The sequence below is a fragment of the Lontra canadensis genome, unplaced genomic scaffold (genome assembly GCF_010015895.1).
Source record: "Lontra canadensis isolate GAN:19392208 unplaced genomic scaffold, GSC_riverotter_1.0 scaffold120, whole genome shotgun sequence".
Lineage (NCBI taxonomy): Eukaryota > Metazoa > Chordata > Mammalia > Carnivora > Mustelidae > Lontra > Lontra canadensis.
The window spans coordinates 2,745,728-2,772,789 of NW_022631114.1; the positions used below are offsets into that span (position 1 = coordinate 2,745,728).

General features: G+C 46.4%; 1 protein-coding gene and 1 long non-coding RNA gene across 2 annotated transcripts in view; one reads left to right on the forward strand and one right to left on the reverse strand.

Moving 5' to 3' along the window:
• The window catches only part of DISC1 (DISC1 scaffold protein), a 300,758-nt gene that overhangs the window by 143,121 nt on the left and 130,575 nt on the right, over positions 1 to 27,062 (reverse strand). The window lies entirely within an intron of this gene.
• Positions 1,268 to 15,353, forward strand: LOC116857186. Its single transcript, XR_004380708.1, has 3 exons — positions 1,268 to 1,340; positions 1,401 to 1,405; positions 15,342 to 15,353. It is a non-coding gene; the product is annotated as an uncharacterized LOC116857186 (long non-coding RNA).

The window sequence follows — 27,062 nt, forward strand, 5'->3', positions numbered from 1 at the left end:
AGCCTGAGTTGGGGAGAAGAATACATTCACCCAAAAGGCAACAATGAACGATTGTTGTGCCAATATTTGCTCTGTCCAGCTAAATTGTATTTGTAGAATCTGAGGGAAGAGCAAAGTCCCCCGTGTCCTCCGTGGCCTGAGACTGCAGCAGGAAAGGGGAGAAGGAGCCACGGGCATGGGCGCTCATGCTGAGTCTCCACCAACACAGCGTGTGGCCTGAGGCCCAGCTTCCTCATCGCCTCAACAAGCAGGGAAATAACACCTTCCTCACGGGACAGTGTGAGGGCTCAGTGTGAATTTGTGAGGATCTGAGGAAAAGAACCTGATCCATGGTGAATGGGGTGATTATTATTATCATGGTTTTACTTCAACTAAAATGAGGTCAATAGGGTGTCCCTAATCCAATCTTACTGAGGTCCTTCTAAGAAGAGGAGGTTAGGACGCAGACACACATAGAGGGAAGGCCAGTGGAAACACAAGGAGAAGGTGGCCGTCTACACATCAAGGAGAGAGGCGTCTGAGAGAACCAACCCTGCCAACACTTTGACCTCGGACTTCTGGCCTTCAGAACTGGGAGACAAGAGATTTCCATTGTTGGAGACTCCCGGTCTGTGAGAGTCCCAGGGAACTCCTGCAGAGGACAAACAGATACCCTTGCCAAAGAAACACCACCCTGGGCCACTGTGGTGTTTTACAGAAAACACAACATGTTTCCCGGATCTCCCCCACCTACGACATGGTATCACCATCTCTAGCCTCCTAAATAAGCCATTACCTCATCATCTTCCATTTAAATAAAATTCAAGTTTTTTGAATTTTATAATTCAAATTATAAATTTTGTAAATGTTCAAAGGTTTCATCTAAAAAACTGCTCTGAAACTAAGAAATCATAGCACTGATTTGGATCTTCTCACCCCAGGCACCTTTCCTCCCCAAGGCTGCCATGAGGACACTGCGTTATTTGTCCACTAGACTCTCCTGAGTCCAGGCCTCCATGTCTAATTGCCACCCTGATTCCCACGTGGACGTCCCTAATGCACTTCAAATCAACATGTCCAAAACCAGAATTAGGACCCACCCTTCCCCATCCCTGGTCCATTGTTCAGACAAACACCACCGTCTAACCAGCTACACAAGGCAACAATGTACGGTCTTTCTTGTCACCTCTCCTCTCTCCTTCACCCCTGGTGGATGCCTGAAACCACAGATAGTACTGAACTCTATACACACTTATGTATGATAAAGTTCATTTATAAATTAGTCACAGTAAGAGATGAACAACAGTTAATAATAAAATACAATTATAGCAATATACTGTAAAAAATGTTCTGTGAATGTGGTCTCTCTGTACTCACCCTTCCTGTGATGATATGAGATGATAAAATGCCTCCATGACGAGATGAAGTGAGATGAATGACAGAGACATAGTGATGTAGCATTAGGGTACTACTGACCTTCTGATAGAAGGACAGGAGGAGGATCCTCTGCTCCTAGTTGACCACAAGTAACTGAAACCATGGAAAGCTAAACCATGAATGGGGGGATACGGTACAACCCCTGAAACCAACAACTTCTCCCCCTCTACTGTCTCCTGAATCTGTGTACTTCTTTCCATCTGAGCTGAATTCACCCTCTCCCCATCTGCCCTGACCCACCGTAACAGTCCCCCACAGATCTTCCCAGGAACTCCCGCCTGTCCAATCCATTCTCCTGGTAGCAGCCCACGTGGTCTTTGAAAAGCCCAGATCCAGTCATGTCACTGTTTGCAGAAAATCTGTGAGAAAGATCACACATTGTGGGCAAGGGTGCAAATCAGAAAGGCCACATTAGAGCACAGCTCAGTGTGATCCATGAAAGTTAACCTTAGTATATCTAGACTCCCAGAAACCCCACTGTGAAAACACCCGACAGAACGGGGAACTAGAACACCCAAGTAGTTCATAGTACTACTATTCTAAAAACAGCAAAACACAGGAAACTACCCAATTTTCTGTCAACAGCAGAACTGATAAATAAGTTATGTTATATTCCCAGCAAATTATTGCTACAAGGAGCAAATGGAGTCTCACGGTGTTAAGTGTAGGAAGCCGAGCAAAAAATACAAGGGTATGACTCCATTTACGTAAAGTTCGGAAATAGTCAAAATTGCTCTACGGTCCTATGAGTTAAAAAAGGGGTCACCATGGGAGCATGCTAGTGACTGGGACGGGATCCAGAGGAGTTCTCGGTTGTCAATAATGCTGTGTCTCTTGAGCTGGGTGCTGTGGGACCAGTCCTAAGCTGACTCACATGGGCACTGGTCCGTATGCACAGGCTTGGACTAAATATTCGTGTCCTTTCCAAATTCATGTGTTGAAACTACCCCCCTAATGTGATGGTATTAGGAGGTGGGGGCCTTTGGGAGGTAATTAAGACTAGGTGAGGGCATAAGAGTAGCCTCGTGAAAAGAAATAGTGCCCTTGTAAGAGGCAAGCGGGCACTGGCTGAGGCTGTGTGAGGACTTGACAAGAAGTCAGTCGTCTACAAACAGGACCTTGACCTTTACCTGGTCTCACCAGACCTTGACCACACCAGCACCATGATCTCGCACTTCCAGCCTCAAGAGCTGCAAGGAATACATTTCTGCTGTTTATAAGCTACCCAGTCTGTGGTATATTGTTACAGCAGCCCCGGTGAACAAAGATGGCATGTTATACATAGTAAAAAGAAAAAAAATGAAAAAGTAAAAAGTAAACAACACAGACAACTTTTCATCCCTCTTTATATAAAGATCAAAGTCCTAACTTGCTTCAAGAACCACCCTGGCTTGGTTCCTGCCGACAGTTGAACCCAAGACATCCACTCCCTTCTCCCCCTCTCTGAGCTCTGGCTGTACTGGCCTCACGGATCTCTCTGTCCCTCAAAGCCACCAGCTCCCTCTGGCCTTGGGGGTCTTTGCACAGGCTGTTTGCTCAGCCCCTCCTTTCCCCTGCAATTTTCTACTTATCCTTCCAATCTCAACTCACACTTCACTTCTTTGGAGCTATTGGCCCCTGGCCGCTGGCTGCAGACAGATCAGGTGTGCGTGTTACACTCTCGTACATTCCTTCGTGGCACTTGTCACAGATTATGACATGTTTGCGTCTTTGATCAATGTCTGTCTCCCCCACTAGACTTAAGGTCTGTACTGTCAGGGTCTCTGCCTGTCTGTTCACCTGCATACCTGCCCCACCAAGCCCAGCACCTGCCCAGGGTATAAGCTCAATAAATATTTATGGGCTGAAAGAGTGAGCCATCCTAGGACAGCAGTGTCTTCCTCTGCATCAAACATCTCGAACGACGAGCGCTTCCAACTTCTGAAGCTTCCTTCCTAGTGTCTAATTCCTTTCTGCTGCCATTTGAGTTCATTTATCTTCCTCTTGCCCTTGGCGAATATGAATTGAGATACTTACCACTAAATCTCCGTTCGCCATACACACTTTTCACATCTTTGAAGTTAGCTGTTAAGTGACTTTTGATTTTCATCTGTTCGGTCAAAATAAGCTGATCCATGCAGATCATTCCTTCCTATTCTCTCCGAGTGCTTTTGCTCGAATGTACGCTCAGCCACGCAGAGTTACGTAGAGGGAAAAAAGTGGATCTGAACATGGATGTTTGGCCAAGAACAGTGGGCATTTGCATCACATAAACTCACAGAGTGTATCCAAAACAAGAGTAACACATATCACCCACTGAACACCAAGGAGATGAAGATGAAACTCAGGGCACTCCAGGAATGCATGGAAAGTAGGCCAGCTACTGAGATCCAGAGGCAGGACAAGGAGACAAGTGGCCTAGCCTACGCATCTCACCTTTACTCGGTGAGAATACAGTAAAACTTCTAATTTTCTCCCCACCAATACAGGAGCCATACAAATACAGAACTTTGAATCACTTCATCTTGACTTTTCTTTAAACAGTGATGGAGATAAGTTATAGTCCCAGAGTACATCAGATTTAGTCATTAAATTTATGATGATTCACTGAGTAGAACATGATCTTATCCCTTTCGTGCCCAGAGCCATAACACGACTTGTCTATAACCTAGATCGGAAATACGATCTAGGATGGAAAAGATACCTGGGGCCACCCCATGGATCCTCCCAGTTGTAGGAGTGTGGGCTCTGCCATCAGAACTGTTTCAGCCACTCCTCGGAATAGCAGATGTTACAGATCTCTTTTTTTATTTTTATTTTTATGTCAGCATAATGAACATACAGTGGCATATCAGTTTCAGGGGAACAATATAGTGATTCACCAATTTCATACATGACTCGGCGCTCATCAAGGTGAGTGTCACAGACCTCTTGATGAGAAAGGGCACTGTCACACTAAACTAAGTGTCCACCCCCTTCTCATTTTTAGTTTATCACCTGTGGGGAAGATTTCTATGTGACTGTTTGACTTTCTGCTGGATCACGTAACCTTCAGTCTGCTCTCCCTCCAGAGGGGCTGTTTCGCTGGGTATAAAAGCAACCCCTGTCCCTTGGCTCCCACTGGCACTATTCTCCATCCACACAGGACCAAACCCCTCAGCCGGCAACACTCTGTGCACACCCCCTCTGTTTCCCTAAGTCTTCCCACTTCACCATTAACAATGGGGGGAACAAAGAGAGGTGGGAGAGATCAAAGAAGTCCACACCCCAGCTCCTGAGATAGCAGAAAAGAATCACAGAGCCATGCTATGGCCCCTGAAAACCACAGGCCCTCAAGACACTCATTCGCTACACATAATTCTGGACGCTAGAATGCCAAAACCAGTGCAAATGTTCAGACACAGAGCTTTAAAACCCAGACAGCGGCTGCTGTAGGTCAGTGACACCCATACCATTCCGCAAAAGGCATGTTTGCTTTTCATGGTTGCGAGGACAGCTAAGGGTCACAAGTACTGGTACATAGAGTTAGGAACCCAAGATGCTAAAAGATACACAACGTAAGAGAAGGTCCTTCAGAGTATCCTCCAACACACCAGGGCTCTCGGGCTAGCCGGGGACCAGTGACCCAGCCATTTACGTACCTTCTGGAGTTGTTTGTTCTATAATTTTTCCCCTTTGGTTCTATTTATTTGTGGTCCTGCTTCTAAACCCAAACTAGATTGGGGAATGATGAACTGTCTAGATTCTCCAACACAGACTTTAAGAGGAAGGTAAAAGGAAGAAGACTAGCACGTGCTATTGCGAGAGAAGAGAGAAAAAATGAGCATGGGGTCTTCACCCTTATGTATGGAGTGAGAACAGTTGAGTCACACCAACACATTACATTTAGATGGTGACAGATGCAGATGAGCTGTGGGAGGACTAGCGCATCATCTCAGCCATTCTACTCATTCACAAATGGGAAAAGAACGAGATCGAGACCGCGAAACTGCCCACGACCCCTCAAGTGGTCAGTTCTGTTCACAGTATCAAAGCTGCAGCCTTGGAAGGCAGCTGGCCATCACCAAGTAGGCAGACATCCAGCCGGTGCCCCCAGGCTCCAGTACGAGATGTCTCCGGTGGCCAACAATCAATGGTAGGTGGCCTTCAGTCATCAAGGCCCACAGCTGGCTTCTGGCTTGCTTCCCCACAGACTTAGATGCAGCAATTTCTCTCCCGACCACTAAGAGCACCCTGGACCATCTCCTCCAAATATTAGAGCTCTTTGGGTTTATCACAGCCTTAATGAAAATTCAGCTTGCCACCACACAGGGCAGACTGATTTCTCTATGTATCTACACCCAGGCACTAGAGAAGTTTGAAGTCAAAGTGAGGCCAGAGAGAACCAGTCTCCTGTGGTCCCATCAGACGATGCTTTGTATGGGCCCTGGGAGTGCTGCCCCCTAGATTCTGATAGAAACTGTTTTAGGGACTTCATTTCTATGTCATTTAAAACTATATCCTTAGGGGCACCTGGCTAGCTCAGTTGGTAGAGCATGATACTCTTAATTTAAGGGTTGTGAGTTCAAGTCCCACACTGGGTGTAGAGTTTACTTCAAAATAAAATAAAATAAAAATTTCTTAAAATTTAAAAAATACAGAAAACTATATCCTTAACAATTCAGATGATTACTAAAGGGATGAATTGTGGGGTGGGTGTGTGTGTGTGTGTGTGTGTGTGTGTGTGTTTAATTGGAGGGTTATAGAAAAAAAAGGTTTTGGGTGGGAGAAATAAAACCACACAAGTTATTTACTAAGTGAGTTACTCACTAAGTCCTCAGCTGGGCCATACAAAATGATGCTCAGAGCATCAGTGTTTGAGATTACTTAAGATGCTCTCTTCCAGTTGTAGAAATTGGAATTGTGGCATCTCAGTTACATTTCCTCGCAGAACCCTCCTGTGACATTTGATTCCAAGAGCCCGTCTCCCATGAAGAGGGGACCACTGCCTTTTCCAGTCTGGCTCTGCAGGAAAGATCTGACTGCGAGGTTGAACCAATTTTCCCTGATAGCTTGAAATTTATTATTTGAATTTTCCGTAATGGGTCTCTTAACATGCTTCGGTAAAACTAGCTCTTGTAATTCTAAACACTTCCAGTTCTGTTCCTTACATGAGCGCACCACGAAATCCCATGAGTCTCTACTCCCTTTAGTTTTCAATCCACTAAGGGACTATCACACAAGACCTGACCTGTGGGGCTGGCAGAGGGACCAGGGTGGGCTGCTGGGCAAGGGGCACCACAACAAGGTACTGGGACACCAGCCCTTGGATGGCTCACCATCCAAAAGCAAAGTTCAGTTTGCTTCTGGCCTAGAGCCCTATTATAAATTGCTTACCTGTTCTTGGACTTAATCACAACCAGTGTGCACCTGGGTGGCTCAGTTGGTTAAGAGACTGACTTCTTGGTTTCAGCTCGGGTCATGATCTCAGGGTCTTGAGATCAAGCCCCATGTCAGACTCCAGGCTCAGCAGGGAGTCTGCTTGAGGCTCCCTCTCTCTCTCTCTCTGTCTCCTTCTCTCTTTCTGTCCTTCTCTCCCTCTAAAATAAATAAGTAAATCTTTAAAAATAAAATAAAAAAGATAACCAGTGTATGTCAATGATACTTCATTTTTTCTAATGGTTAAAATGATTTTTAAAAAATCATCATCAGTAGCCATAGCCAATCATCCTTCCCCCTCTCTCTTCAGTCCTGATGAGAAAGGACACCCAAATCCTAAATCTTTCCTGGTGACCTGATATTGGATAATGAGCTTTGACTCCTTAGAGCTCTTTAAAATGGCAATTTACGGCAGATCTGGCTAGGATCCGGAGCAAAGAGGGTACCTGTGGGCTGGGGCTCTGGGCATGAAGTCCTTTCCATGACCACATGTTAAGGATGTCAGGGCCCCTCCCCCAGTCTTTTTCCATAACCATCTCTGTGTGAAATAAACCGGACTTCATGCAGGGACACCTGGAATGCGTCTTTATGTGCAGTAGTGGGAAATTACATGCAACAGGAGATTATTTTAGAATGTAAAAGGAAATATTAAAACCGAAAGCACATGTCAAAACCAATTTCTTCAATAATTGCTTATCTGGGGTACAAGGACCCTGCCTCAGAAATGTGCCCTTATCTTGAAATGTGCAGTAACACCAACAATAGATCGTCTATGGAAAAGGAGTTGAGTAGATGAGTAATTTACCAAGAATTTTCTTCCACTGGTTTCCAAAGCGTCGTCAAGATTGAGCTCCTGTCATCTGGATTGGTTTAAAATAAAACTCAGTTGGCTTTTTTTTTTTTTTTCAAGAACAGATGGAAAGAGGGACACAAAGGCGAGCAGTGTGCAAACAACAGCAGAATTTCAAACAGTAGTGGGTAAAGGGATGGAAAATAAACATACGTCTAGGAAACAGCTACAACTTCCGTCCTAGGAAAGTGCTTTCTGACCTGGTGTGTAGTCATTTTCAAGAAGAGGACTTGTCATTCTGCCTTCAGTCAACACATCAGACTGCAGGCGGGTCAGGAAACTGGGGTCCTCGGGGCCCGACACGCGGGAACCGGCAGACCAGAGCCAGACTTCCAGAAGCTTTTCGTATAGTGAAATCAATAAGGGGAGCGGAGAGTGATAAGAAAGAGAATTTTCAAGCAATTGGAGAGAAATCACCTCACAACAAGAACCTGCATGACACATACATTTTTTTTCATCACGAGGATGAGAATTTTTTCTTTTTAAAGTGTGAAAGCAAGCCAATGTTAAAGGGAGTAAGATGCCTACGTAATTCAGTAGAGTCAATGATCAAGGACCAAAGCAGAATTCTCATTTTTGAGGCATCAGGAGTGATCTGCCCAGGCAATAGCATCTGCATGTACCCCATCAATCAGGAAAGTGGGGTCTGGGGAAGGCTTCCCGTGCAACCCCTCCCCCCGCCACAGAGCTACACCACTACTCCGGGGAGGGCCTGGCATGGCCCAGCCCCACGGGAAAACCAGAGGAAGCCCAAGTTGTCCTTTTAGTCGTGGATCTTTTCAAACAATCGGAGGCTGTCCTTTTCCATAGCGGGGTAGGGGGAGACCACAACGAGCAGGTAGCAGCTACCATGGGCAGGGTTTGGCCATGGGGCCGCCAAGGGCCCCGGCCACAATTCTGAATTGCTCACATACCACACACATGCACCACACGCACATACGTGTACACAACGTACACAGCAACACACACGTGTACAGGCACAGGCACACACCACACCGAGGCACATACACGTGTGTGCACACCCTACACGACACACACATGCACGTAGACACACATGTCCCATGGAGCACACATACACCGCATGCCCCTTGAGATACCACCGCAACCATTACCTACAACACGGGGGCATCTGCCCCTGTCTAGACGCCCTGCTCTGCGGGAAGACAAAACACCCCAGGGGCACTCTGGCTATACTAATGAGATGACGTTTAAATTAATTACGAAGGGAAGGCTCATTAAGACCAGCCCGGCTGTTCAGATAGATGGAAGGTGGTCATGGACGATACCGAAATCTTGTAAGGGATTGCTCAGATGTTCTACATTCATATAGTTGATACTGTAAAAAGCTGCCTTTCAGGAAGAGGGTGGTGTAGGAGGGACATCTGGTCCCCCTCCGCTAGCCTTTGTGACTATGTCACAATTATTACTTCCCAAGTGAATGCTGGAATTGAGGCCCGGGTCGGGTGAAGGTGGACGGCAGGTGCAGATCCCCTGGCAGTCCCAGATTTCAAGTTCAGGAGGCCACCTTGACTGGATCATTCCTAGCCAGCAAAGCCAGGATCCGCCTGGATGGTAACTGATCTCACGAGAGCAGGGCTGGCCACAGCAGCACACGTGTGTTCAGCCATGTTGCTTAGGGTACGGGGTCATGGGTCAGACAGCTCTGGGTGGCTGGGAATCCATGGAGTCAGTCCTTGGAGAAAGGTTCTTGCAAGAGCCACGTGAGGAGATATGTTCAGGGCAAGACAAATTAGGGCTCAGGCTCCCCTCTTTGAGCACGGATGCCACCCCAAGGGTCAAGGCTGGCAGAGTCAATGGCAGAGTGAAGCAACGGCAGCGGGGAGGCAGAACGCGGGCTGCACTTAGTCCTCACTCAACGGTAATCAGCTAGGACCAGGCTGTGGGACGTTCCTTGTCCGGGAGACTCAGCCTCACACAAAGGCTTGCCCGCTCCCCAGCAGGCTTGCAGTGGGGCCCCCCAAACAAAAGAGGCAGATAGAAGAACCATTCTGACACAGCAAGAGACTGGCAGTCTGTGAGTCAGTGCTGATTTAGGCATCAGGGGTTAGTTCAAGCACAATGACCCCAGAAATAAGACTATTTCAGATGCTACCCCAAATGGGGAAAAAGTGCCAGGCCAAATCTCCTTGCCCAGGAGGCTGGGCCAGAACAGAAGTGCAGGAGCTCGGCCGATGTGGGCAGGTAGCGATCAAGTCATGACCCAGGGGACACCGGGCTCATCAGCTGCTGAGGGGGTACGCAACCCCAAGAACAGAGCATTCAGAAATGAAACGAGAAAGCTAGGGTGTCATCAGGGAGGCCACCAGGAGGTGGAGGCTGTGGTCCTGGTGAGCCGACAGCACGCGGTATCCTCCAACTGGGCGTACAAATGTGGGGCCCAGAAGCAGAAGCCTGTTAACACAGCCCAGCAAGAGAAAGAGACCATCAGCAAGCGGAAATCGAAATGAAGTCTGAAGGTGCGGATCCTCTTGGACATGAGATGTGAAGGACACGGCGAACGCAGTTTCAAACCTTACGGCAGACCCAGAGACTGTGGAAAGTGACACCCGCAGCCGACAGGGAGGCCTACAAAGGCTGCAATTTGGGGTCGACCATCAGGCAAAGAGGGGAGATTAAAGCACAGGCGGCTAACCGCGGTAGAACCCGCACCGGGAAGGGACCACCAGCCACAAGTCATTTAGATTCAACGGCAGTGGACCCTCGAGCAATAGGAGGGTGAGGGGCCCCGAGCCCCTGGGCACTTGAAAAACCAGGAGTAACTTTTGACTTTCCAAAACTTTCACTGCTCGTAGCCTACTGTTGACCAGAAGCCTTACCGATCACACAAACATATATATTCTATGTTGTATCCTTACAATAAAGCTCAATAAAATAGTATCAATAAAAACACAAGGAAAAAATACAGTTGGGGCACATGGGCGGCTCAGTCAGTTAAGCATCTGCCTTCGGCTCAAGGTCATGAGTCCGGGATCATGGGATTAAGACCCGCATCGGGCTCCCTGCTCAGTGGGGAGTCTGCTTCCCCCTCTCCCCCAGCCACTCCCCTGCTGTGCTCACTCTCTCTAAGAAATAAGTAAAATCTTCAAAAAAAAAAAATACATTTATAGAATTGTGCTGTATTTATAAAAAAAAAAAAAATCTGTGGTAATTGGACCCACACAATTCAAACTCATGTTGTTTAAAGGGCAACAAATATTTCGGCACAAATGGCCTGATTCTGGCCAGAGACAGAACCACCTCACAACCACCTCCCAACTGTGGGCAGAACGGCTGTTAACTGTTGACACCGTCCTGAGGAAATATGAGAGGCAGGACGGGGTGACTGTGTTCCCCCTGGGAACTGCTTCCATAGCCATCTCCCTCTCCCCAACTGGGTCTCCTTTAAAGACCCAGAACTTTCTACTCTTCTCTTACCCCTGCCAAGTCCTGCCCTCGGAACCTACCAAAACTCTGAGGAAAAAAGTGACAATCAATCAGCATCCCTGTGCAAAGCAAGTCCAGCCCAATCCGAAGGGAATCTGCGACTCTAGACTCTCAGGGAAGATGGCGAGGTTCTGGGCTGGCTGCAGCCACGTGGGGAGTCAGCTCTGAAGCCCCCGTGAGGAGGCAGGCCCAACCCCCATCCACCCCCAGCAGCCAGAGGAAGAGAAAGGTCAGATATGCATCACGAAACTTGAGATTTGGGTTTATTCTCAGAAACTCGATTACTGGAGCTAAATTAAAGCCACAAAATGCTAAAAATAAGATAACTCTGACCAAAATACTTATTAAAATGTAATCCAGGGACACCTGGGTGCCTCAGTGGGTTGGGCCTCTGCCTTTAGCTCAGGTCATGATCCCAGGGTCCTGGAATCAAGCCCCGCATCAGGCTCTCTGCTCAGCAGAGAGCCTGCTTCCTCCTCTTTCTCTGCCTGCCTCTCTGCCTACTTGCGATCTCTCTGTCAAATAAATAAATAAAATCTTTTCTAAAAAAAATCTTTACAGGCGCCTGGGTGGCTCAGTGGGTTAAGCCCCCGCCTTCGGCTCAGGTCATGATCTCAGGGTCCGGGAATCAAGTCCCGTATCAGATTCTCTGCTCAGTGGGGAGCCTGCTTCCCCCTCTCTCTCTCTCTGCCTGCCTCTCTGCCTACTTGTGATCTCTACCTGTCAAATAAATAAATAAATAAAATCTTTAAAAAACAAAATCTTTAAAAATGTAATCCAAATCACTTTTTTAAAAAATCAGTCATTTCACTGCTTAAAAAGACCACCAGGCATATCTCAAGTTTATGGAGGAAGGACAACGGCATAATAATCTAGGGGCGGGGGGGGGACATTAATCGCTAATCTTTAAAATCAAAGTTTGCAATAAATGAATATGACAGCAGAAGTGAAAACACGTCCATCATTCTTGTTTGTCCCCTTTAACAAGTGTGTGTAGCCCTTTCGCTGCCGCCAGCTTCCCGAGCTCCTGACGGGAGACCAGTCCATGCTGCTACTGAGCAAGCTGGAGCTTTGTGGGGCCTGGGGGAGACACAACCGGCCAACACCCCCGGGTCTGGCAGTGTCCCCAGCATGGGTTCAAGGTCAACAGACAGCTCTGGCCCTCAGAATAACAGGTTGCAGAAGAACAGCCCAAGTTGGGCAGCTGCTGAGCACAAGCTGGTTATATACAGGGCAGGACCATTACCCATGGGATCAGGCGCATTATAGGGAAAAGAAGGGAAGATGGATGTCTGTAACTAGAACTTTCTGCCTAGCTGAAAGACTAGGACAAAGAAGGGACTTTCAGATGGCAATGGTTGGTCAGTGTTTTATAATGACCATGACACTGGATGTTTATGGAGCCCCATATCTGTGGAGCACCATGTCTATGGAGCCCCATTTTTCAGGCTGGCTCTTGCCACTGGGAGGAGGAGGGACGGTCCTGCCCCTTTAGTGATAAGAGCCCATGTCTTTGACACCGTGGAGTCCTGCCTTGGGAATGATGTTCCCACAGCAAAATGGCGGCTGGGCGTTCAGACGTCTCCTGTGCCTTCCCCATATTCCTTCTCTTCTTCCCACGCCCTGGCAGAAACACACCCATGCCCAGACTCCCAGAACCTCTGGGCCTCCTACACCTACCCTGTATGACTTGTGTAGCATCCCCTAGAGGTTGTTCCTTTTCTAACTTTTTCCTTTTTGAAAGTCAGCCTTGCGTTCAGCTTGTCCGAGGTGAGCTCTCCTCCAGGAACCAAGGACACAGTACAGATTTCACCCAGGAAATGTGGTGACAGCTGAACAAGGTGGGACCCCTCTCGGGAACAAAGGCCCAAACCATTTCATCTCAAGATCTTTACGAAAAGACTTGAACACTGAAAATTTCCAGGCCTCTGGTTTACACAGCTCTTCTCAGGGGCATTTTGGACCTTTTTCACTCCATACTGGAGACAACCAGCAATCCTGCTTCTCAGTTAAGAAGTGTCTATGAACGTGGATGGAATTGGAGGGTATTATGCTTAGCAAAATAAGTCAACCAGAGAAAGACAATTATCATATGATCTCCCTGGTATGAGGAAGTTGAGAGGCAATGTGAGGGGTTTGGGGATAGGAAAAGAATAAATGAAACAAGATGGGATCAGGAGGGAGACAAACCATGAGAGACTCTTACTCTCACAAAACAAACTGAGGTTGGTGGGGGGGGCGGTGGTTGGGTTATGGACATTGGGGAGGGTATGTGCTATGGTGAGAGCTGTGAAGTGTGTAAACCTGGCGATTCACAGACCTGTACCCCTGGGGCTAATAATACACTATATGTTAACCAAAAAAAATTTTTTTTAAAGTGTTTATGGAAATGAAGATACTCCCCTGTGGTTGTACACCTTGCAGACAGGTGACCCACTCAGGCCCAACCATCTGCTTCCTTCACTACTTGTCAGTCACTCCCTCCCTCCCTCCCTCCCTCTCTCATTCATCCCACCAACCTGATACCCTGAGTATTTGGCTTCCTAGATCCTTCTAGATCCTTCAAGATCAACACTCTCCCTACTAACCTAAAGGACGTCTGTCAGGAATTCAACACTACTGCTTCCTCTTTCCCATCAGGGAAGGGGTGGGGAAGTCAGTACATACCTCGGCTCTTGTCCTAATTATTTTCCGGCCCCCATAGCATTTCCTATTACTGGTTCTAAAAATGCATGACTGCTTGCCCTTCTAAAGGCTCTGGATGTGGTTTCATGTTATGATCTTCTCCCCTTTCTTGCAAAGTTCGATTATGCTAACAGGTGCCTCGAGGCTGCTCAGCAGAGAGAGGCTGACCTAGGCCTGGTCAGGAGCTGGGGAACACCCAGGAGCACTAGCCTTGCAGCTCCCATCAGAAAAAGGAGGAGAAAAGAGGAAAAATGCAGGAGATGGGACAGGGAATCAGAGCAGCAGGGTCTGCAGAGAGGAGAGTGATGTGCAGTGGGGGTAGGGGGCAGGTGCTAACCAGGGTTCCTGTGCCCACCACTGAGCACCAGACTGCATATACGTGGCTTTTTCAAAAGCGGAGATAACTACTTTTTATTCTTCCAGAGATGAATATCCTCTGGTTTTATTTGTTTTTGTTTTCTTTTTTTTTTCCTGCCTGCCAGCCAGCGAAGCAAAAGCTTTAAAGCTCACTCAGTGTCAAACCCCACTCATTGTCAAACAAATGGAGTATCCTGCAGTATTAGCCCGGGAATGCTAAGGGGAGGCTGGGGGCTTGCTTCTCTGCCTTCCCCAGAGTGGGGTTTCCAGCATTCTGATCACTTTCTAGAGACGGTCTTCACCCCAGGAATGACTCAAGGCTCAGTGGGTTAAAAGGAGCTTGTGTCCTTGTATGAAGCCAGACACACCCTTCTGACTGTTTCCTAACCAGTGCTCCCAGGTCATCAGCTTCTGTTCATTTACAAGGACTTCATGTCTTTTTCCTAAACAAACAGAAGTGTATGGGAAGATCTGTTCTCTGAACCAGCACCCTAGGAGACAAAAGTAGCCAACTGACGGGGACACGACAATACCCCATGGGCCACGGGACTGGGTGCCAGAGCCTCATCTTCTCACAAGGCTCGAGAATCATTCCTGCTGTCCTGCATGCCCAGGACGGTTCCCCAGCAGCCTGACCAATCAAAAGCATCTCTCCCTCTGACGGGGACGCTCCTAGGTCTTGAAGAGGCGCTCGCTGCTTCTCCTGCGTACCCTGCTACTCCCTCTATTATTATCTTTTTAAACGTAGTTTCAGCTTGGAGCCGCAAGAGCCTTCTACAAAGCAGCCCCAGCTAGTCCACGCTGCCTGTGCTTATCTGAAGCAAAATGGGAACATCAGTCGAATATTAAACAATTGCTTTCCTTAAATCTGTCCCACTTCCTGTCACATGGAATGGCAGTGTGATGGCTAGCCACACATATGAATAAGTAATGAAAGATAAAAAAAGGGATTTAAATAAAATACCCTTCATTACCGTGCTGCATTCTATCTGCGGCTAAGACAGCCTTCCGGAGCATTACAGCAAGGTGGGTTTAAGAGGCACACGCGCGCCCTAACGTGCTAGGGAGCCAGAGATTGGAAGGCCGGGCCCGGGGACGACGGGTGATGACTATCAAAGAGGAGCATGATTGCGTTGATTTATCTGCTATTTTTACTCTCAATCTTACAGGAATGATGTCCGGTTAATCCAAGTTGATAAATGAAGTGTCGGAAATGCCGTATTTCTTCGGAAGTTTGTCCCGGGCAGCGGTGCCCTTCTCAGGCAGAGGATGCGCAGACCGTAAGCTTTGCCACAGCGCCCTCTTGTGTCCCAAGGACCACAACGACGCTCTTCCCTAACCACCGTCCCCCCACCCCCCGAAACCCTATTATTACTTTAATTACAGATTAATTACACCCTTTCATCAAGGTTAGAAAAAGATTCCACACAAAGCATGACGGCTAGAGAGTCGAAGACATGCTTTGTGCTTTTTTTCTTCTTATTGTGACATCATTTCGTTTCAATGCTCTTTCCGGTTAGCGGTTGAGAAGTGGGCTGTAGGGTAAGACGCTCCGTGTTCAAGTCACCGATCTCTGGCTTACAGGCTGTCCTTGGACAAGTAACCAACATCTCTGTGTCCAGTCCCTACCTCCTAGAGCAGCTACCACAGTTAAGGCAAAAGACTTTGAAAGTGCCTGGAAACTTACAAAAAAAAAAAAAAAAAAAAAAAAGGTTAGCCAGTAGGTTACTGTTGTCATTATTGATAAATAAATCAGAGAATTATGTTTGTGCTTCAAGTGACTTTGGAGATAAGTAAGTCCAATCTCCTCATTTTGCAAGTGAGAAATCTCCAGTTTGCACAAGCAAAGTGACCTGCCACAGACACCTATCCACTTTACGGCAGAGCGGGAACAAGAATTCAGGCTTCTGGTTCTAGAAAATCTGAGTCCTTGGTCTCCCCATAGAATGGCTCCTTAGAAAGTGCTCCCTATGCTCTGAGTGTGCAGGGCACACACTGCTGGAGCAGGGCATGTGCTGGGAGCACATGGGACCCGTAGGACCAGTACTGAGCCTCACTCAAATACCAGGCAGAGGACTGAGCACAGGAGTAATGGGTAATCCCTGTCCACCTTCTATGAAGATGGTATCAGGGTGCTGAGATTTATCATCAAATATGGAGAGAACTGTGAACTACAGTTTACCCAGGAGTACTGGCCTCACATACTTTCAGGAAGCGTAGTACTAGATTCCCAATCCTCCACATCTTCTAAGAGAGTATCTGACTCTAACGGGGAAGGTCCCAGAGAGCCTTGTACGAATGTGGAACAAAGAAGCATGTTGGCTGTGGAACTCACTTCTCTCAGTGAAAGTTTCTGCTCATTTTGTTCTTAAAGAAGACACTATCACAAAAGGACAAATGTAGGATTCCATTCATATGTGGTACCTAGAACAAGCAAATTCATAGAGACAGACAGTGGGACAGAGTTGGCCAGAGGCTGGGGACAGGGGGATGGGGAGATAATGTTTAATGTCTATGGCCAATATTGCCAAGGAAATGTAAGCCAACCTGCAGATTGGTTAGTTCTTTTAAGTCACAAGATGATGTTTATTTTATAGGGGTAAAGATTCCTATATCGTGGATGAAGACTTATAATACCACAAAGACTTAATGAGGCAACACAACCTCCCCTCAAGTGAACCTTTGTGATTTCTTAACTCCCTTTTGATTTTCTAACAGACCTAATGCTGATGTATAATCACAGGTGTAAACACAATTACTTGTCGATGGGTTTGGCAGTCTGGGGCAAACATGAAGAGTGGCCGTTAACGAAAGTTACCAGAAAACTCTTCTGATGCAAAGATATGTGAACTCCAAATTTCAAGTATTAGTCTATACCCATTACCAGGTACAGCAAGTCAGCATGTTTGTAGGAAAAGACGAATTGAGGTGGGAAGACCAGGTTGCTGACCTAGCTCACCCACTCACTAGCAGTAGGGACTGGTCAAGGAGCATGACTTCCCTGGGCCTCACCTTGCTCCTCTCTATGCAGACTTGCTGCATGATCTCTAAAGGCCTTCAAGTCATCATCCTATGATCTGGGCCAAAAACTTGAAGTTTCTATGGCCATGGTGCAGAGTACTCTCCACAGCTCCATATGTGAAAAACTTCCAGAAAAGATCCAACCGTATTAAGGTTACAGTATCATGCATCAACTTAAAAAAAAATTCTTCCTTCTCTGAATGGAATAATCTGCATAAAGAAAGAGTGAATATAGGATTTCACAGATCAAAACAGCAAGAAAGTTGGAGGAACAATGTACAAGATTTTTGTTTGAGATACTCTCCTTAACACCCACTGTTCTTCCTAAACACTAATGCATGCAGTCCAGTGGCACAAAAAACGGCATTGCATCCCCTCAGGTTTTTGGCAGTAGCAATATGCAGAAAATGGGGGCAACTCTGGTGAGCCACATAAATGAAAAACCAAGACTTTCACAAAATCCAGACTAGAAAGCAAGAGCGTGATGCAGGGGGGAAAGAATGAACAATGCTAAAATTTCTACCTGCTTTCATCTGAAATTTCCCCCTCAGAAATCAGATTAATGGGGCCACCTGGGTGGCTTAGTTGGTTAAGTATCTGACTCTCGATTTTGGCTCAGGTCATGATCTCAGGGTTGTGGGATAGAGCCCCACGTCGGGCTCTGTGCTGGGTGTGGAGCCTGCTTGGGATTCTCTCTCTCTCTCTCTCTCTCTCTGCCCCATCCAGCCAGCTCACACACACACACACACACACACACACTCTCTCTCTCTCTAAAAAAATTAAAAAACAAAATAGATTTAAAAAAAAGAAATCAGGATAATGAAAAATTATGAGGATCATTTTGGAAGCATGGTGAGTTGAGGTCATTCTGTATGACGAAAGCTACGTTTGAGCTCAGATGTTCCTATCTTGCTGGCTGGTTATGCTCTGACAACAGATGCATGAAAAAGGATCTTCATTTTAAAAATCTACAGAACAAGCCATCATAGCCCTTTTGTATGGACAGGCACCAAAGCCAGAATTCCCCTACACAAGAGCGGGGGTGGTCTTCTCTTTGGTGTACAGTGATTTCCCCAAGGAAAGGAAGAACTGAATCCCCCCCTTTGATTCTGAGTGTGCTCTCATGGATTTCTGATTCAGAGCAGTTCTTTCCCTCCCCACCACGCCTCAGGGGACTGGAAGTACACTCGGCACTGGCAGCAGCTTCCTCTTCTTCTCACAGAGAGTAGAGACAAGGGACTCATTACCCTACTTTCTTAAAAAGTTCAGGACAAAAAAACAAATGAACTCGTCTAAGGATTCTGGTATTGGAAAGAAGTTGTGATCTGCCTCCTGACAGTTTATGAGTTTAATCTACGCAGCGGGTCTGAAGGAAACCATACCGTCTTATTAAAATGTAGTGGTTCAAATCTATCTGAAATCCACCTGAAACTATACGTCTGTTGAAAGAATATGTATAAACTATGTCAATCACAACTGAATTTTTTTATAACTTAATTTTTATTAGTCCAATATTTCCGTGTCAATGAAGCTGCAGGCCCCGCGGAGACATCATTCCCAACTTTGTACAAGCTGCTTCTTGACGCTTCTTTACAAGCTAATGTAGATACGTCTGTCATTTGTTATCCCTTATCAAAACGGGGTGACAAACTTTGTCATATGGAAACCACATGCATCTTTTGGAGTCGGGCAAAGCTGGTTCAAACGCTAGTTCTGTCACTCATGAACACGGGCACGTTGTACCCACACAGACCTCGGCTGCAGCAAACTGCATACATTAGTGTCCGTCTTCAAGGAGAAGCAAACGAAATGCTGTGCACACAGGACTCCCAGCTGGGCCTGGCACACAGGTCCCCAGTAAATGGCAGTTGCTGCCACCATCCTCCCACACCGCAAGTCATTCTGAGATGATCCCATCCGTGTTATGAAAATACTGCCCAGCGAGGTGTTTTTTCCAAATGCAGTGAAAACGTCCAAATGTTTCCCAGGTCACGCAAAGTGACTCAGGGACATGCATTAAGTCCTCTACAAGGAAACAGGAACAAGGAAGTCCCACTGGGTCTGCTTCTACAGCATTAAGGAAGGGTTGCCTGAACGCTGCCTTCAAGTAGTAAAATAGTATCGGACAATCAGACCCAAAACACTCGATGTGAAGACAAAAATGACGTCTAAAGACCAGAGAGGGAAAAATCCACCAAGCTTTTTTATAGGCAGGCTATGATTTGCCAAGGGTACTCTCAAATAGCTAAAACCCAATAATTTACTAAAGCAATGGAACACCAAATAATCATTTCTAAGTCATTTCTAAGAGGTGCACCTCTTTAGAGTTCAAACACGTCGCCATGAAGGGATCTTCACAAGGGGAAGCAGTTGCCGTGAGGGACAAAGGCGCCGGGAAGGCTCCACTCAAAGGCAGAATCCCATTCCCGCTCTGCCTACTGACAGCCACCAGCACTCCTTCCAGTCAGTCCTTCCTCCTGTCGATGGTATTCACACAAGGTGATCTTGTAAATCAGAAATTAAATCATGATCATAAAGCATGATTATCTGTAAAGTTATAGAACTGTTATTAATCGTTGTGTTTTAGAGCCTACTCATACTACCCAGCGAGAGATGCAACTGATAAATCTTCAAGAATTTTTTCTTAAAGATTTTACTCATTTATTTGACAGACAGAGATCACAAGTAGGCAGAGAGGCAGGCAGAGAGAGAGAGGAGGAAGCAGGCTCCCCGCTGAGCAGAGAGCCCGACGTAGGGCTCGATCCCAGGACCCTGGGTTCATGATCTGAGCCGAAGGCAGAGGCTTTAACCCACTGAGCCACCCAGGTGCCCAAATGTTCGAGAATCTTTAAAACTAATTATTAAACCATGGGTAGCTTAAAGTCAGCCACAATCGGAGCATTTATACCATGGAAATGGCAGACGTTGCAAATCAAGGTTTTGTTTTGTTTTTTCATTTTTTCTAGTGAGCTGGTTATTAAACATTTACCGACACACCACGGGTTCTAGTTAATATTATAAACACAGGAAATTTCCTAAGCCAACAGATGAGTGAGCAGAAGTCCAGGGAAAAGGAATCTACTGTGAGGTGATAAATGTCGATCAGATCCGTAAAGAAGCATTACATCAGAGAGAATGGACATGGGGTAACCCATGATTAGACATGTTAAATCGAAAGGTGAGAAAAAATATTCACTTTATAAGAAATGCAAGTAATATGAGAACATGCTGCAAGGTAAAAATGGAAAAATAACACAAGTTACTACAAACTTTCATACCTCTTATGGTCTGAATTTGCTTTTTTAAGTTCTTTTGGAATATTACACTGCCATCAGAAAGGATGAATGCCCAACTTTTGCATCAACATGGACGGTACCAGAGGAGATTGTGCTGCGTGAAATTAGTCAAACAGAGAGAGTCAAGTATCATATGGTTTCACTTACTTGTGGAGCATAAGGAATAACACGGAGGACATTAGGAGAAGGAAAGGAAAAGTGAATTGGGGGAAATCGGGGGCGGGGGGGAACAAACCATGAGAGATTGTGGACTCTGAGAAACAAACTGAAGGTTTTGGAGGGGAGGGGAGTGGGGGGTTGGGTGAGCCTGGTGGTGGGTATTGAGGAGGGCACGTACTTCATGGAGCACTAGGTGTGGTGCATAAACAATGAATTCTGTTACACTGAAAAGAAATTAAATTAAAATGTTTTTAAAAAGCTTTTATTCTTTAAGTAATCTCTACACCCAACATGGGGCCTGAACTCACAAGCCCCAGATCAAGAGTCACACACTGTACAGACTGAGCCAGCCAGGCGCCCTGGTCTGAAGTTGATTTTGGGTGGCATCATCAAGTTGCATAATCATTAAAGATCTACCAAAATGTAAGACAAGTTGAAAAAAAAAATAGGCAAATGTTACACAAAACTTAGAGCCTGCTGCTGTGAAACCGGGGCGGGGGAATACAAAGAAGTAAATAAATACTAGGCTTTGAGAATGACTCAGTAGGGATGCCCTTTCTGGAAAAGGAGCTTCCAAAGCAACAACAAAAAACTTGTCAAAAACAATGTCAGGAAAGTCTCTTAAAGACACCAAAAATGTAAGAAACCTTTCACCTGAAGGACAACCACATCAAGGATTTTCGTTGGACAGATAACTGTCTAACCCTGAAGGATCGCCTTTCCTGCAGGGTCTGCCCCAGAGAGCCCGAACAAAACCCCTAGTGCTAATGTCGGGGATTAGCACTTACATGTGCGGACACGAGGAGGAACAGAGGAAATACAGGTGTGACTTCGGGAATGTACGAAACGCAGGAGAAAGACTGTTTTCATTACTGCCATTCAAAGGCAAAAATGCCCTTTGGAAAATGCTGACGAGGTGCAGACCATCTTCAGAGGCTTGGTCCGAGAAGGCCGTCTGGATTTCCGCCAGACTCATGCTGCATCCTGCCGTCTGCCCTGTCAGGCGGGGCCAGACTTGGACCCCACCAGCTCTGTGCCGGGCGCCGGTGACTCCATATCTATGTCGTGCGGCAGGGACTGTCTACACTCGGAAAGGTTTGCTCGATTCAAGGAATGGACAGGTGAGAAATAACTCTCACTCGAGTCAGACTTCAGTTTTTATAAGTACTCCCGAAGACCACAAAAATGAGGGAGGAGAGGGACATAAAATGCCGGGTAGTGATAAGTCTGAGGAGAGAAGGGAGTTTACTGCCTTCGGTGGGCCAAAATGAAATGACTTGGGAGCAAAGACTGGAAAGAAATGTGAACTTTTCGTATCTGCTCGAGTCCGAGGAGGTTTTTAACATGCCTCTATCTGTCTCTCACACACACATCACAGACAGACAGACACACACACACGCACACACACCCCACAGAGATATTATCACCCCCTAAAAAAATCCTATTTTGGCTCTATCATTATGTTGAGTGTGTCTTCAGGTGAGAGTACTATACATTCTTAATAAACTAGAAAAATCAATCAGATGTCAGAGTCCTTAAAGTTTTAGTAGTCTTATGGATTAACTTGCAATAAAAATGTAAACTATTTACAACCCATTTAGCTTGTAAACGTGAAATAGTCAGGAAGGAAAAAAAAAACCCACTACCTTTCTTAATGTAAGCACTTACATTTGGGTTCTCTAAAACTCTTTTCTGTCATTGTTTTCGACAATTTCTTAAAGACACCACTACACTGTACCCTTGATTGCCAGATTTCGGTGGCACGGATAGAACATGGCTCCCTAAATCCAGGTGAAAGCACAAAATACAATTTCCTTCAAGACCAAGTCTTTTATAGCTGATAAAAGCAGGGGGTCACTTTGCCATAGGATCCCACATGCCCTCTGACCGAAGTTGGGGGGCTAGATGATGAGACAGAGGGAGGATCCCCAGCTCACAGCCCCTCTTTATCCCCAGGCTTTGCTTAACTCAGAATTGGCAGGAGAGCCCCTGCTTTCTGCCTCCCCAGGACTCAGAGAGCCCCACCATCTGATGGTGCTTCTTAAGAAGAAGAAGAAAAATCTCAATCAAATGCAAAAGAACAAATAAATAAGAGGTACGCAGAGATCTGCTTTTCGAGCAAGCCAGAAGAGATTTTAATGCAACAAAAGATTTTGAAGTCAGCATAACATGGAGAAACACAGAAATACAGCAGGGTAAACAGACTTAGGGAATTGGTAAAGAAACAAGCAGAAATATTCACATAGACACAGGGAGCTATGCAAAAGTCTTGGGCAAAAGAACTGTAAACAGAAGGTTGTTTTCAAGCTGAAATTTCTGAAGAATGCTGGTCTCCAGAATGTGTCTGCTAAAGAGATGAGGGTTGCAGAGATAAGAGAGTGAGCTCAGACACCGTTCCCCAGGGTCCCTCGGGAGTGGGTTACAAGAGTTACAGAATGTGTTTTAAAATAGAAAGTGACTTCTGGACTTTGAAGGATTTTCCTGAAAACCACTGACGGATCAATGCCATGCGTCAAGGTCACCCCACAGCCCCTCTGTCTTATATCCAGGACTCCCTTGCAGACATTTCCACTTTCTCCGGATACCCGGCAGGAGAACATGCAAGGAACCGCACAGGAGGCATGAAACTACCAACAAGGCCAGGGGCGTGAGAGTCAGGCAGTGCCTGCTGTATTCCCTGGAGAACTTGAACATGAGGAGGAAACTCGGACTTTGAAGCACTTTTTTTTTAAATAAATGAAAAAAGAGAAATGACAGGAGTCGGTTCCGAATTCTAGCCTTGGTTGAACAACAAAAAAACCATGTGACACGGTGAGTGAGTGGAATGTGAAGTAGGGAGGCTGGGAAAGAACAGAGAGGAGGCAGGGAGGCCGGAACCAAACAGCCAAGCACGAGGATGGGACGCGGGCTACCAGCTCTGCACAGAAATCAGGACGTGGCCCTCTTCCCCAGACTTAATAGTCAAATAGAGCCCCAAGGGAAGTAGCTGAGGTTTGGTGATCAGCTATAAATTAATTGTCAATGAGCAAGACCTCAGAGTCATCTGGTGAGCTCTGACAAAAGTGCCGAGTCCCAACGCCGGCCTGGAGCACAGTGCCCAAGGGGGTTGGGATGCGCGCCGAGGGCGCAGGGCACTGGCCCCAATGTCCCGGAACCAGACAGGAGCGTCCAGCAGGCGCTATGTTACAGGGCAATCAAATCACTGATTGTTCATAAAAACCTGAGCTCTTTTCGCTCTTTGTCGAAACAGCTGAATTAGCATAGATGGTTGTTTGTTTTGAGGTTCTGCAGGCTCAATGTAAAGGCCCCGAGTGCACAGTCAGACCGCGGGAATGTACTTCTACCCCTGGGGTCTGACCTGGGCGCATAGCTGAGCCAGCCTCAATGGCCCTCAGGAAGAATTTGACTTCAAGAGGGGGCGCAGCAGGTGCCGGGCACCGAGGGTCCTCTCCGTCCACCTTTTAGAGAGCACTTGGAAGCTACAAGCTCAGAAACAGAGCAGCGTTCTTGGACATGAGGGGCACCTGCCCAGCGGCCGGGTCTCTGCCTCCCCGTGGACCATGAGAAACCACTTCTGCCCTTGGGCTGTGCCCATTCCAGAAGAGAGGGAACAGACTCCAGTCGCCTCCAGGTTCCAGCTCAAAGTTCTAGATTACTGTTGGCCCATGTGAGCCGTAAACTCACAGCATCACCAAATACCACTGCCCAGATCCTTGTGGAAGATCTGGTCCGAACCCTTACTTTTGCTGTGAGAAGACATAGGTCCAGAGGTTGAAACCCCATGGCGAGTGTTACCTGGCTGGGCAGGGGCTTAGGGGAGCAGAGCAAGACCCACATGTCATGGCTCCCCCCACTCCCTCCCCTGTGGACCCTCCACACCCCATGAAGGAATTGACACCACGCATTCCCCTTTCTGGTAGTGGATTCAGTGACGATCATCCGGGTAATCAAATATAAACTTTTAAAATCAATTAAACAAACCACGGCTTTCCCATGAGGCTAGCCTCACTCATTTGGTCCGCAAACGACTCTCGGAAAACTGTAGAATAGAAAGAGTGCTGTTTTCATTTCTAAGCCGGACTATACTTAAAAGGCTGTGGCTGACCGCGGAGACCCTGGGTCACAGATCGCCACTCGGTGAGGACATATGAAGGGAAATACCCTGTCTTTGGCTCCCCACCGAGCAGAGCTGGGCACCTCTAGCACAGCCCAGTCAGAACGTGGGCAGCTCTCCGGGGTCGCATCTACTTGAAGACCCTGCAGCCTCCGTGGGCTGCGTCCAGCCAGAAGTTCTTGCCTCCGAGCACAAGGGAATGAACCCACAGCAGGAACACAGGAGGAAATCAATGCGTGGGAACTAATCGGGCATGCACTAACTAAAAGAACATATGAGTAAACCATTACTAACATGAAGAAAGATGGCCACTGAGTTGTTGGAAACACTGGTTTTCAAACAGCCTCTGCGTTATCCATGGCACTGGACTCAGTAACCCGGAGAAGCAGGGGGCAGGCACGTGAGAAGGGTGCTGAATGGTCCCCACGCTCCCAGAATCGTCACTGTCTTCTTACCTCCCAATTCACGGCCCCGAGTTTCCCTCCTGCTTTTTACCTTCCCACAGGGCAGGACTCGTAGAATTTCAATACACTGTGGCCCATAAATGTGGGATCCAGCTAAGAGTGCATAAAGGTCACCCTCCAAATGAAGCAACCCACCTCCCGCCCGATCATTCTAGCAGCTAATGAACTGTTTTGACTCACACAAGCTTGACAAACATTGTATGAATTTAGGTCCTCAGAAGCCTTCACATGCATGTCAAGCCAAAAACAAAGCTGTAAGTGTGGTAGCTGGGTAATTCCAAGGAGAGTTACGGCCTAGGTTCGCGATGCTCACATTCTAAGGGCAACTTCAGGATTGGAATGTAAACAGGAGGGTGACTGTTTGATTTGGATATTACATCAAAAACTAATGGGTGACCTAGCGAGGAGGATCTCTTTCAAGAATGTGTGCGTGAAGGTCTTCAGAGGGAAAAGATGCCTGGGTTTTTCAGACTTTGCACCAAGTTCCCAACCTGGGAACTTGTGTGGTCTGTGAAATGGATCAATCAGAAAAAAAGGAGGAAAAGAGGCACATTTCTTTGGATATAATCATCCATAAGATAATCTCATAGCTAGCAAAAGACATCTTAGTTAGGAAATAGAGAGCATACAAGAGTTTTAGCTTTACGACATGAATCGCACCTCAATTTTACTCATATTCCTGACCCCTGCCTTCTAGGACATGTGGCTTAAGGGTTACATTCTGAATACAAGAGGGAGTGCTTAATGAAGAGGGAGCAGAAGGATAAGGGGAATTTCAAGTTTGGTGGGGGGAGAGATCATTTTCATGAAAATCAAGTTTAATTGCTTGTATCAAATGAGGAACATTTTATCACTATGGTTGAAATCACTCAAGCTCATTTATAGAAAAGCACTATTTAAATATGACTTTCTTCTGTGATTCTTTACACTCCAGTACAAAATTAATGAAGAAGCCTAGAATAAGGTATGACGTTCCAGAAGTGTCAACTTCACCAGTTGAAGAATTTGCAAAAAATAAAATTAAAAATAGAGCTTCCCTATGACCCTGCAACTGCACTACTGGGTATTTACCCCAAAGATACAGATGTAGTGAAAAGAAGGGCTATCTGTACCCCAATGTTCATAGCAGCAATGGCCACGGTCGCCAAACTGTGGAAAGAACCAAGATGCCCTTCAACGGACGAATGGATAAGGAAGATGTGGTCCATATACACTATGGAGTATTATGCCTCCATCAGAAAGGATGAATACCCAACTTTTGTATCAACATGGACGGGACTGGAAGAGATTATGCTGAGTGAAATAAGTCAAGCAGAGAGAGTCAATTATCGTATGATTTCGCTTACTTGTGGAGCATAAGGAATAACACGGAGGACACTGGGAGATGGAGAGGAGAAGTGAGTTAGGGAATATCAGAGGGGGAGATGAACCAGGAGAGACTGTGGGCTCTGAGAAACAAACTGAGGGTTTTGGAGGGTCAGGGGAGCCTGGTGGTGGGTATTGAGGAGGGCACAGATTGCATGGAGCACTGGGTGTGGTGCATAAACAATGAATCTTGGAACACTGAAAAAATAAAATTAAAAAAATAAATACTAAAAAAATCTAACATGTGACAAATGAACATTGCAAATTAGAACTAAAAAGAAAGAAAGAAAGAAAAGGAAAGAAACTGCCTTGACGTTGAAAACCCAACATTAAAAAAAAGAAAAACCCACTCAGGAAATGCCTTTCCCCATCTAGAAAATTTCTTAGATTCTTCTTTCACATACACCAAGTATGTGACATACCCCACACGACATGGAATTACAGAAACAACTTTGAAGTCTGGGACGCAAAGCTGAACATAAGAAAATAGAAGA